The sequence below is a fragment of the Pan troglodytes genome, chromosome X, assembly GCF_028858775.2.
Source record: "Pan troglodytes isolate AG18354 chromosome X, NHGRI_mPanTro3-v2.0_pri, whole genome shotgun sequence".
NCBI classification, from domain to species: Eukaryota; Metazoa; Chordata; class Mammalia; order Primates; family Hominidae; genus Pan; species Pan troglodytes.
Genome location: NC_072421.2, coordinates 51,668,292 through 51,682,474, shown reverse-complemented (window position 1 = coordinate 51,682,474; position 14,183 = coordinate 51,668,292). Strand labels below are relative to the sequence as shown.

The 14,183-nt window shown below is 38.9% G+C and overlaps 1 long non-coding RNA gene across 1 annotated transcript; it reads right to left on the bottom strand.

Annotated features, from left to right (window-relative positions):
* Positions 1-418: 418 nt before the first annotated feature.
* On the bottom strand, positions 419-13,159 carry LOC107971084 (uncharacterized). Its single transcript, XR_001714002.3, has 3 exons — positions 12,991-13,159; positions 4,300-4,409; positions 419-772 (listed from the first exon to the last, which is right to left on the bottom strand). It is a non-coding gene; the product is annotated as an uncharacterized LOC107971084 (long non-coding RNA).
* Positions 13,160-14,183: the final 1,024 nt, after the last annotated feature.

Sequence of the window (14,183 nt, the reverse complement as noted above, 5' to 3'; positions counted from 1 at the left end):
GTTCCCAGAAATAGCAGTTACCTGGAAAGTGGGGAAGCCTGCCTCAGAGCTTTCACCTCTGGGACTCTCTAGTGGTGAAAACCATGAAATATCAGAGAGACTTGCAGCTGTGTTTTCCTGGAAGTTGTCCCCTGATCAACTACTATATTGTATTTGGCAGATGATAATAATGTATGGGCAGGCAGAGCCACGGGCCAAGCCTGGCTTTTCTTGAAAGATGGGTTTTGAGACCTTGTCATGGACAAGTTCTGAACCCTTGCTACAGACTAGAGCTGCTGCAGCTGGTGTTCCATTACTCTTGGAGGAATGAGACCCTATGGCCCAACCCTAATCCTCATGCTTTTCCTAGGGAAGAATACACAGGGACCCAAACAGACCCGCCACAGGTTAGCAGAATCTTTATTTATTTATGTATTTATTGAGATGGAGTTTTGCTCTTGTTGCCCAGGCTGGAGTGCAGTGGCGTGATCTCGGCTCAGTGCAACCTCCGCCTCCCGGGTTCAAGCTATTCTCCTGCCTCAGCCTCCCGAGTAGCTGGGATTACAGTTGTCTGCCACCACACCCCGAGGTAATTTTTTGTATTTTTAGTAGAGTCGGGGTTTCACCATGTTGGCCAGGCTGGTCTTGAACTCCTGACCTCAGGCGATCCACTCACCTCGGTCTCCCAAAGTGCTGGGATTACAGGCGAGACCCACCGCGTCCAGCCGCGGAGTCTTTAATACTGTTCTTTGTATAAGCCATCACTGATTTGCAGAGGAAGCAACCAGGACTCCTGGGGGATGATGAAGAAAAGGATTGTTACCATTGTTATAATTTCCTGTGTTGTCCTTTCATCTAAGGCACAAAACTGTTTTCTCTCTTGGGTGGCCTATACTAAGAGAGCTTATAAAAATGCGCTGTAAATTATTCATGTTAGCCCTAACAGGTCACGTTCTATTAGCTGGTAACAGTAATGATATTGCGCCCTCCAGTGGAACTTCGTAGGAACAAACATAGCTCTGTGTAGTTTTGAATCTTTTGCGGACACCAAAAGGCACGGATGAGAATCTGGGAGGAGGATCAGAAGTCAGCAGGCAGCGGATTCTTTTCTCCATATGGCACAGGAAGAAAGTCCTTGGCATCTGGTTGATATCTCACTTATGATACTTTCATCTATAGTAACAGTTTCAGATACCATATCCAGGCACAATAGGGTCCAACAGAATAAGAGTCGCTGGTTTTCCCTTTAGTGCAGTTTTTTTGTTTTTGTTTTTGTTTTTAAGAATAAGAAAACATTTCCCATAAACATCTTGCCCTCACAGTCTGTTCTTGCTTACCCTTCCCAAATAGTGAATGCGATCTTGATTCATTCAGGCTAATTAATCTTATCCTCTATCATTTTCCATTCCAGGAAAACGTAAATCCTTTTCATCCGTTTTAGCCTGACTTGAATTAATAGAAAAAGGATGTTGATGAATTACTCCTATATACCCCAGTATTCCCATACTAACTCCCTGATTTCACCTCTCAGATCTGTGAGCCTCACACTTCTGTGCAGTGGGGATTTGGGGCTTCAGGGCTGAGCAAGGCAAGCATGAACCCTGATTTCAGAGAATTCACAGTCTGCTGGGGGAGGCAGACAAGTAAATAATCTTCGACTGTGATGAATATGTTGTGTGACAGGCAGAATTCAGTGGGCTCTGATGGCATGTGGCAGGAAACTATAATCTTGTTTAGAGGGTACAGTCTCCCCAAGTGACTGACCAGTAAGTTCAGATGTGAAAAGTGAGTGGCAGTTAACTGAGTTGAAGGTGTGTGAAGAGTTGTCCAGACAGAGGAACAGCATGCATGATGAGGTCCTGTGGGCCAGATACAGCCTGGGGCATTCAAGGAACAGGTTTCTTACCTGGCCCCTGTAGCAGATCGCAAAGGATATGGATTTACGTGCCTCACCCCACTTCAAAACTATTAGGGCACCATGTGCTTAGTTTAAGTTAAAGATCACAGGCACAGTGTCAGGCCACCTGGGTTCAAATCCCACCACACCCCTTTCTGGCAACATGACCTTCAGCACATTATCTGAGATGCCTCAGCAAGTGCTTCTGCTTCTTCTATTGTGGAATTAGGAAAATCATATCAACTATCTCATGTCAGAGGATACCTCATAATGGTCTTGTAAGGACTAAGATAATTCATTTTAGGCATTTAAAACAGTGCCAAGTATATTATAAGTACTCAAAGATGGTGATGTTATTATTTGAATTTATGTGTACATAGGTTTGGAGCTAATTGGTTTGAAATCTGTGTTCAAAAGTTTCAGACATTACTGTTTACTTGGCATAGCATCACCAAGTTGGAATTCATAGTTCCAGCATGAAAATTACCTGAAACTCCTCTCTCTCTCTCTCTCTCTGTGTGTGTGTGTGTGTGTGTGTGTGTGTATACACATATGCTCCCATCCAGGCAATCTGTGATGTATGATTAGAAAAAAAATTCTGAACTTTCTATGTTGAGGTGACTTCAAACATAGAAATGTTACAAGGGGCTGGGCGCGGTGGCTCACACCTGCAATCCCAGCACTTTGGGAGGCCGAGGAGAGTGGATCACAAGGTCAGGAGTTCAAAACCAGCCTGGCCAACATGGTGAAACCCCATCTCTACTCAAAATACAAAAATTAGCCGGGCATGGTGTCACACACCTGTAATCCCAGCTACTCCAGAGGCTGAGGCGGGAGAATGGCTTGAACCCGGGAGGCAGAGGTTGTGTTGAGCTGAGATCGCGCCACTGCACTCCAGGCTGGGTGATAGAGTGAGACTCCGTCTCAAAATAGAAAAAGAAAAAGAAAAACGAAATGTTACAAGGATAGTACAAGAAATTCACATTTACCCTTTACTCCTTCACTCAGATTCCTTAGTTGTTAACATTTTACCATCTGATTTATCATGTTATCTCTCCCTTTCTTGCTCCCTCTCTCTCTATACACACATATATACACACAAATAAGCACACATGTAACTTTTTTTTCTGAACCATTTGAGAATAAGTTGCAGACTTTATGTCTTACTCCTAAATAATTCATTATGGTTCCTAAGAATAAATATAATTATCAAAATAAGAAAATTTGCATTGATGACAATATCTAGGTTACAGAGTTTAAATGAACTTCACCAATTTTTCTAATAATGCCTTTTATAGGATTTTTCTCCTAATGAAAGGTCCATTTCAGCATCATGCCTTGTAGTTTGGGCTACATCACGCCTGCTAGTTCGGGCTAATGATATTGTAGGGTGTCCTTCATTTGGGGCTTAGCTGATTGTTTTCTCATGATTCTATGTAAGTTAGACATATATGGCAGGAGCGCCACACGTCTTTCTCGTTACATCATAAAGGCCAGCATATGATATGGATTGTCCCAATATTGATTCTGGCAACCTGATCACGTGGTTAAAGTGGTGTCTGCCAGCTTACTCCAATGCAAATTGATTATTTTTCCTTTGTAATTATTACCTGTTTTGTGAGAGAGGTGTTGAGAATGTGTAACTATCCCATTAATCACAAAGCTTCCATACACTAATTTTAGTATTCATTAATGATTCTTGTCCTAGACAATTATTATATGGTAGTTATAAAATGGTGTTTTTCTAACAGCATCATTTCTTCTACATTTATTGGATGAGATTCTACTGTAACGAAGAGCTTTTCCTTTATTTATTTACTTATAGTACAGATTAATGGATTCTTATTTTATTCAATTTTTTTATAACTCATTGTTATAATTATTTATTCTAAAGCTCAAATTTCCTAGGTTTAAGCAATGCGAGCCCCATTCAAGCTGGTTCTATATCCTTTTGACAAGTCTATGTAATTTTTTGAGTGCTGCCTTACTTTCTGTCCCATTAAGATGTTCCACATTAACCTATGCTTTCCATACTTTATCCCTGGAATCAGTGGTTTGTCCAAGGACCCCTGGCTCCTTTCATTAAGAAATGATACTTAGAAACAATTATCTGGGTGTTAGATATTCTCATTGCAACTGAGATAAACAACACATTTTTATTATGTTCTCTGTTTCTTGCCTTACTATGTCCTGAAACTTTAAGTGTTTGAATAAAAATCTACTAGCTCCAGTATAATACTTAGAGAAATAGTAGAAGCTTGGTTTCCAATTTTTCTGGAGTGAGTAGAGCAGATCCTGGACAATTGGCTAAAATGGAAGGCAAAAAGAAGCACCTTCTTTCTTGTAGGTGAGTAGAGCAGATCCTGGACAACAGTCTAAAAACAAGTATCTAAAATGCTTTAGATATTTGCTGTATGACTTACCACTGATTTCTGCTTGTATTTCAGGAGCAACTTTCCTTTGAGGGTAAGGGCTTATTTTGTCTAAAAAGCAACTTTTCATCACCTTTCTTAGCTGGAACCAGAAATGTAACCTAGAGAGAAAAAAAATAAAGATATTTAGATTGTAGTATGTCAAAACTTAGTGGTTTTAGTCTGGCTCTGGGACAATGGCATAGGCTTACTTTTCCCTGTTCCTTCCCTCTAAATACAACTAAATATCTTGAAAATAATTTAACAGATTCTCAAATATAGGAAGAAGGTAGACTGGAAAGGAGCCTCAGGACTTGAGGAAGACACCATAATGAGCTCCCCAGGTTTTCTTTATATCACTCGTGTATCCCAAACTGGGTGTCTGGGAGGTGTGCAACCCAGAAACTGCCAATAGGCTAGACCAAAAATAGATAAACAAATAAAGAAATGCAAAAGAAAAGCCTGCTTTCTCTGAACAAAGGTTCAGGAAAGGGAAAGCTTAGCAGGAACTTAGCAGGGAGATTCATATCCAGTGGCAGCAGCTGGCTGATCTGCCGGGAGTAGCTGCACCAGCAAAGCTGCAGGAGAGAAGACCAATCCATCCCCCACACCTACACCAGCCAGCAGCAATGACAGGATCAGACCTACCCGCAGCAGTAACAGGGGGACCCAGGTAGGTTAACATACTCTCTGCCCCATACCAGGAGGCCAGAGATGAGCCTTTCTACCTGAAATGCTAATGCCAGCTGGCCCGGTGTCTTCCAGCACTCCACCCAACTGCAGAGGGCAGCCTAAGGCCAGTGTCTCCTGATCTACCCATTGGTAGACCACTACCTACATCCAGTGGGTCCTGGCCCTATACCGAATGGCTTAAGACAATCCAGGCCTGGTGTCTCCTGGCTCTTTACCCAGTGGCAGAAGGTGAATTGGGCTGGGGTCTCCTAACCTTCCACCCAGACTCATGGCTCCTGCTCCTCCACACAATGGCAGAAGGCAGCCCACTCCTGTCTGCACTGGCAGAGATAAAGTGGAAAGTTCACTGGCGATGGGGGGCTGGAAAAAAAATCAGGGGAAACACTTTCTGCACCATTGCTTTGGATTCCCCATAACTCACTTTATGATACTTGGAAGGCAAAAAGAAGCACCTTCTTTTTTCCAGGTGGTACCAGCAGGAACTTAAGCAGAGACAGAAGAGTAATGAAAAAGTGAAGAAAGCTTAAGAGATACATAGAGCTATTGGGTACCAGCCTCAACACCACCAGTAGGGTACCCAAAGTCTGGTGGCGACAAAGGAATGATAAGAGACAGGTTAAGAGTTCATAAAGGTGGGAGCCAGGGGGCCAGTTGCAAAATGGAGGCTGCAAAAGGCCCAGAGTTCTAGTCTCCACACTATTTATTGAGTACGATCACTTAAATCTAAGAAGCAGATGTTCAGGGCGAAACAGTGAAAGGGAGGCAGTGCGTCATAGGCGTAATCTATAGCAATAGCGGTTTAAATGAATCTCCTTTGTGCTCAAACAGCATATCTTTAACTTATCAGAGAGTGGCTAGTGGGAGCGGCCTTAACTAGGAGCCTGCACATCTGGCCACATTCCAATGCTTCAAAGGAGTGTCTTTCTCCTTGAACACAATGTTTATGGATAAGAGACCAAGTCTCACTCAGAGCATGGGAACATAATGGCGATAAGAAGGCTTTCCTCCTCAGAGGCCTCTTGTTGCTTTCCACAACTTATTGTTCCATGTTTTTATGGCCAGTTTATACAGGCACCCCATAAGACTTTTTCCCAACATAGAGCACCATCAAGCAATCCAATATATGACTTATGGGAGTTCCAGAAGAAAATTATCTCAACAAATAAAGGCTGTATATGAAAAGCTCAGAGCTAACATCATACTTAACGGTGAAAAAGTGAAGGCTTTTCCTCTAAGATCAGGGACAAGACAAGGATGCCCCTTTCACCACTTCTATTCATCATAGTACCAGCAGTCCTATTCAGAGCAATTAATCAAAAAATAATAATAATAATTCAAGGGAGCTAAATCAGAAAGTAAAAATTGTCCCTTTTGCAGGTAATATGATCTTATATTTAGAAAACCCTAAAGATTCCTCTAAAAATTGTTAGAATAAATGTATTCAATAAAATTGCAGGATACAAATCAACATATAAAAATCAATTGCATTTCTATACACTAATAACTAATTATCTAAAAAGGAAACTAGGAAAACAAACTCATTTACAAGAACACCAAAAAGAATAAAATACATAGATAAAAACTTACTGAAGGAGGTGAAAGACTTGTATACAGAAAATTACAAAATATTGATGAAGAAAATTAAACAAGAAACAAGCAAATGAAAGTGTTCATGGATCTGAAGACTTAATAGTGTTAAAATATCCCTAATACCCAGAGTGATCTACAGATTCATTGTAAACCTATCAAAATCCTAATGGCATGTTTGTTTACGGGAATAGAAAAAATAATTCTAAACTTCGTCTGGAACCACAGAAGACCATAAATACCCAAATCAATCTTGAGAAGGAAAAACAAAATTGATTTCATAGTGTACTATAAAGCTACAGTAATCAAAATAGTATGGTACTGGCATAAAAACAGACATATAGGTCAGATGTGGACGCTCATGCCTGTAATCCCAGCACTTTGGGAGGCTAAGGTGGGGCGATCACTTGAGCCCACGAGTTCGAGACCAGCCTAGGCAACATAGGGAGACCCCATCTTTACAAAAAGTAAAAAAATTAGCCAGGTGTGGTGGCATGCACCTTTGGTCCCAGCTACCCTGGAGGCTGATGTGGGAGGATAGCTTGAGCTTGGGAGGTGGAGACTGTAGTGAGCTGTGACTGTGCCACTGCACTTTAGCCTGGGCATCAGAGTGAGACCCTGTCTCAAAAATAAAACAAAACAAAATGAAACCCAAAACCAGACATATAAAAAACAGACAAATTAGCCAAAGGGACACAATAGAGAGCCCGAAAATAATACCAGACTTATATGGTCAAGTGATCTTCAACAAGGGTGCCAGGAATACACAATGGGAAAATGATGGTCTCATCAAAAAAACAGTATTAGGAAAACTAGCTATCCACATGCAAAAGAATGAAATTGGATCTTATCTCACAATATGTACAAAAATAAACTCAAAATGAATTAAAGACTTAAACGTAAGACCCCAAACTTTAAGACTTCTAGAAGAAAACATAAGGAAAAAGCTTTATGCTATTGATTTTGGCAATGATTTCATGGGTATGACACCAAAATCATAGCCAAAAAAAAAAAACCCAGGAAACAATCGAGTGAAAAGGCAACCATAAAGGAATCAATCATCAAATCAATTTTTTAAAACAGGTATATCTCTACATATGTAGAAATTAACACACTACTAAGTAATAAATGGGTCAAAGAGAAGTCTCAAAATTAAAATTAAAATACATACAACTGATGAGAATAAAAGACAACATATCAATATATGTAGGATGCAGCTAAAGAAATGCTGAGAAAATTTATAGCAGTGAATGAGAAAATGTTTTTAAAAATAACCTAAGGTCTCACATCAAGAAAGTAGAAAAACAAGAGAAAACTAAAATTTAAAATATGGACAGAAGGAAAGGAATAATAAAGACAAGAACACCGGCCAGGGGTGATGACTCACACCTGTAATCCCAGCACTTTGGGAAGCCAAGGCGGGTAGATCACCTGAGGTCAGGAATTCAAGACCAGCCTTGCAAACATGGTGAAACGCCGTCTCTACTAAAAATACAAAAATTAGCTGGGCATGGTGGTGAGCGCCTGTAATCCCAGCTACTTGGGAAACTGAGGCGGGAGAATCACTTGAACCTGGGAGGCAGAGGTTGCAGTGAGCCGAGATTACACCCACTGCACTCCAGCCTGGGTGACAGAGGGAGATTCTGTCTCAAAAAAAATAATAATAATAATAATTAAAAAAGAAGACAAGAACACAAATTAATGAAATTGAAAACATGACAATAATAGAGAAAATCAATGAAACAAAAAGTTGGTTCTTCAAAAAAAAAAAATCACCAACATTGATAAACCTTTAGCAGACTGAACGAAAGAAGAAAAAAATACACAAATCAACAGTATCAGTAATTAAATAGGAATATCACTACAGATCATGAAAATATTAAAATAATCAGAGTAGGCCGGGCACAGTGGCTCATGTCTGTAATCCCAGCACTTTGGGAGGCCGAGGAGGGCAGATCACCTGAGGTCGGGAGTTCGAGACCAGCCTGACCAACATGGAGAAACCCCGTCTCTACTAAAAATACAAAATTAGCCAGGCGTGGTAGCGCATGCCTGTAATCCCAGCTACTGGGAAGGCTGAGACAGCAGAATCGCTTGAACCCGGGAGGCGGGGGTTGCGTTGAGCTGAGATCGCGTCGTTGCACTCCAGTCTGGGCAACAAGAGTGAAACTCCGTCTCAATAAATAAGTAAATAAATAAATAAATAATTAAAAAAAACGACTAGAGTAACCACTTTGAAAACTATACAAAGAGTATAATTAATGGATATTATGATAATTAAATAATTTATGACAAATTCCTTGAAAAACACAAATTACCAACACTCACCAGTATGCAATTGATCATCTGAAGGGCCCTAACAATAAAAAAGAAGTAACTTTTACTATAAAAGCTCCTGATAAAAAAAAATCTCCAAAGCCAGATTGTTTCAATTTCTTATAATAAATATTCACTGGAACATTATGAATCTTTAAAGGAAGAACTAATACCAATTTTACACAATTTCCTGGAGAAAACAGAAAAGGAAGAAAAGCTCCCAACACATTTTATGAAGCCAGTATTACCCTGATACTAAAACCATACAAAGTCAATGCGAAGAGAAAACTGTAGAGTAATATCTCTCATGAATTGAGATGCAAAGGTCCTCAACAAACACTAACCAAATGAACCCAAAAATATAAAAAAAATTATGCCTATGATAAAGTGGGATTTATTCCAGGGTTTCGAGGCTCCTGGATCAACATTCAAAAGTCAGTCAGTGTAATTCAACACATCAAAGAGCGGAAAAAGGAAAATCCTATCAATAGTTACAGAGAGTTTGTCAAAAGCCCCAAATTCCAAAACTTTATAAAGAATATCTACAAGAAAACTGCTAATATACTTAATGATAAAGACTAAATGTTTTCCCCTAAGATTGGGAACAGGGCAAGGATTTATGATCTCACCACTTTTACTCAACATAATACCAGGTCCAGTTGGTGCAATAAAGCAAGATTTTTAAAAAGTTATACAAATTGGGGAAAAAATTAAATTATCTCTATTTGCAGATGACATGATTGTCTATGTATAAATTTCCAAGGAGTCTACCAAAAAGTCTTAGTATTAATACAAGAGAAAAATTCTAGTACTTAGTGTAAGTGAGTTTAGCCATGTCACAGGATAAAAGATCGACACATTAAAATTAATCCTATTTCTTTATAGTGATAGTGAACATGAGGAAAGCAAATTAAAAACAGTACCATTCACAATTACTGCAAAGAAAACAAGCTACTTAGTGCTATGGACTGAATTGTGTCCTCTCCCCACCAAATTTATCTGTTGAGGCCTTAACCCCCAATGCAAATATATTTAGAGATGAGGCCTTTAGGGGATAATTAAGGTTAACTGAGTCATAATGATGGGTTTCTAATTTGATAGGATTAGTGGATTTATAGGAATAGGAAGGAATCTCTCTCTCTCTCTCTCTTTCTCTCACTCTCTTTCCCTGCTTTTCTCTGAGAAAGGTCATCTGAGCACAGAAAGAGAGCCCTCACCAGAGCTTGACAATGCTGACACCATGATCTCTGATTTCCAGTCTCTAGAACTGTGAGAAAATAAATTTCTATTGTTTAAGCCACCCAGGCTATGGGATTTTGTTATGGCAGCCCAAGAAACATAGGTATGAATTTAACAAAACATGAACAGTATTTGTGTGCTGAACACTATTACAATATAGTGATGAAAACAATCAAAGAAGAAGTAAATAAATGGTGAAGTACACTGTGTTAGTTGATTGGAAGGCTCAGTACAGTAAAGGTGTCAATTCTCCACAAACTGATCTATAGGTTTAATGTAGTTCCTATCTAAATCCCAGCAAAGTTCTTACAGACATAGACAAGCTTATTCTAAAATTTGTATGGAAAGACACAGGTCCTAGAATAGCTTAAATAATCTTGAAAAACAACAAAAATTTGAGGAATTACCTATCTGATAATAAGGCTGTAGTCAAGACAGTGTGGTATTGGGGCAGGTATGGCTGCACAGATCAATGAAACACAATAGAGAATCCAGAAATAGACAGACACAAATATGCTCAACTGATTTTTGACAATGGTGGAAGAGCAATTCAGTGGAGAAAGGATAGCTTTTTCAATAAAATGGTGCTAAGGAAATTGGACATTCCTATGGGGAAAAAAACCAGAAAGTAAGAAAATAAAGGCTTGATCTAAACCTAACACCTTATATAAAAATTAGTTGAAAGTGGGCTGGGTGCAGTGGCTCATGCCTGTAATCCCAGCAATTTGAGAGGCTGAGGCGGGTGGATCACCTGAGCTCAGGAGTTTGAGACCAGCCTAGGCGATATGGTGAAACCCCATCTCTATAAAAAATACAAAAATTAGCAGGGCATGGTAGGGCGCATCTGTAATCCCAGCTACTCGGGTGGCTGAGGTGGGAGAATCATTTGAGCCCCAGAAGGCCGAGGTTGCAGTGAGCAGAGATTGGGCGACTGCACTCCAGTCTGGGTGACAGAGCCAGACCCTGTCTCAAAAAAGTAATAATAATGATAATTAACTGAAAGTGAATCACATTAAAACTTTGAGAAAAAAAAAACATGAGAAAATCTGTGTGATTCAGAACCAAAAAGTTCTCAGACCATTGTGAAGAGGATGAAAAAATAAATACAGACTAAAAGAAAATATTTACAAGCCATATATCTAACAAAGAAATACTATTCAGAATACAAATAACTCTTAAACTCAACAGTAAAAATGTGAAATAAACAAATAAAAGCCAACAAAAACCCAATTAGAAAATGGGCAAAGACATAAGGCTGCACAGATGGCATATAAATACTTGAAAAGATGCCCAACACCATTAGCAATGAGAGAGATGCAAATTAAAATCATAATGAGATATCACTACATACGTATCAGAATTGCTAAAATAAAAATCAGTGACAACACAAAATGCTGGGGAGGATATGGAGACATTGGATCACTCGTGCATTGCTGGTGAGAATGTATAATTGTACAGTCACTCTGAAAAATAGTTTGGCAGTTTCTTATAAAACAAGATATGCAATTATTATATGCTCTAGCAATCGCGTTCTTCATCTTAGCAAAATGAAGACTTATGTTCACACAGAAACCTGTACACAAATGTCTGTGGAATATTTATTTGTCATAGCTAAAAATCTGGGAGATATCCTTAAACAGGTAAATGTTTAAGCAAATTATAGTACACACACACCACTCAACAATAAAAAAGAATGAACTATCAATACACTCAACAACTTGGATGATACTCAGAGTATAATTCTGAGAGAAAAAAGCCAATTCAAAACAGTTACTTACTGTTTGATTTCATTTATATAAAATTTTGGAAATGACAAAATATTGGAAATGTTGGACAGATTTGTGGTACCAGTGTTACTGATTGTAATGATGGGACATGAACCTATAAAACCTACATATATATATATATATATATATATGCACACATACATGCAATACACTTATCTCTATATCTGTATGTGTGTATTTGTTCTATATCACATATATATCACATATATATGTTTCACAGAACAAACACACGTACAGATGAATACATTTAAAACTGGGGAAATTCGAACAAAATTGGTCGATTTTATCAATAAAAATATACAAATATACAAGTTGTCTTACTATAGTTTGGCAAAATGGTACTATTGGAGGAAACTGGATAAAGGGTACAAGAGATCTCTCTGTATTATATATTACAACAGTATGCATGTCTACAACTATTCAATAAAAATTTTGATAATAAATAATGTGTCATGATGTGCCCAGGTATGGTTCTAAATATCATACTCTGCTAAAAGGAACCGGAGGTCTTTGGAGAAATATGTGATTCCAGGGATCAGATGGCAAAAGTAAAAATTACAAAGAGATACTGGGGCATCTAGTTGTTCCAGGAAACAAGGAAGTGCTCAGAGATTAATGGAGAAATGCAAAAGGATACAGGAACCAGTTTGAAAGAAATCCCATGGGCCAAAATTGGGATAATTCGATTACTTACTTGATGATTGTAAATTATTAAATGAATAAAAATCCATGAATCCAAAGTTATACCCAGAGAAAGAGAGAGAAAGATAGAAAGAGGGAGAATAATGTTTCATAATTGGAGATTTCTATTACTCCAACTCTATTCCGCAAAATGATAATTAAAGTAAAAGAATAAAGCATGTATCCTGCCTTTAAGGGAGAAAAAATAGTCCATCCACAGTTGATGAGAAAAAGCTCGTCTTTATGGGTGAATACCAGCTAATAAAAATAGAAGGGAATTTAGAATTAGAAAAGTATCATTTTGTAACGTTAACAACAGTGAAATAATTGGTTCAGTCAAAGATTACTGACAGATTCTAAAACCACAAGGAAAAAAGCTGTAAAGGAACAAGATACTTACACTGTGTCAAAATAATATCCGTCAGATTGAGGTGGGAGACCAACAGGACTTGTTTTCTGGTCACAACCCTGCTGACCAAAACAGGATCTGCTCCAGACGGGATGAAGCAAAGAAACTAGCAGGAACCAGTAGATGGTGATGAGCGCAATCCCTAGCCGCCGTCACTACTCATTAGCATAAGACCCTCCCACCAGTGCCATCACAGTTTACGCTTGCCATGACAACAATCAAGAAGTTATCACCTCTTCCCTAGAAAGTTTTTTTTAAAATAAGTATTCCAGAGTGTTTTATTAATAATAGTGAGGTTTTTTTAAGTTATACTTTAAGTTCTAGGGTACATGTGCACAACATGCAGGTTTGTTACATATGTATGCATGTGCCATGTTGGTGTGCTGCACCCATTAACTCGTCATTTACATTAGGTATATCTCCTAATGCTATCCCTCCCCCCTCCCCCCACCCCACGACAGGACCCGGTGTGTGATGTTCCGTTTCCTGTGTCCAAGTGTTCTCATTGTTCAGTTCCCACCTATGAGAACATGCGGTGATTGGTTTTTTGTCCTTGCGATAGTTTGCTGAGAATGATGGTTTCCAACTTCATCCATGTCCCTACAAAGGACATGAACTCATCATTTTTTATGGCTGCATAGTATTCCATGGTGTATATATGCCACATTTTCTTAATCCAGTCCATCATTGATGGATATTTGGGTTGGTTCCAGGTCTTTGCTATTGTGAATAGTGCTGCAATAAATATACGTGTGCATGTGTCTTTATAGCAGCATGATTTATAGTCCTTTGGGTATATACCCCGTAATGGCATGGCTGGGTCAAATGGTATTTCTAGTTCTAGATCCTTGAGGAATCACCACACTGTCTTCCACAATGGTTGAACTAGTTTACAGTCCCACCAACCATGTAAAATTGTTCCTATTTCTCCACATCCTCTCCAGCACTTGTTGTTTCCTGAATTTCTAATGATCACCATTCTAACTGGTGTGAGATGGTACCTCATTGTGGTTTTGATTTGCATTTCTCTGATGGCCAGTGATGATGAGCATTTTTTCATGTGTCTTTCGGCTGCATAAATGTCTTCTTTTGAGAAGTGTCTGTTCATATCCTTTGCCCACTTTTTGATGGGGTTGTTTGTTTTTTTCTTGTAAATTCGATGGAGTTCATTGTAGATTCTGGAT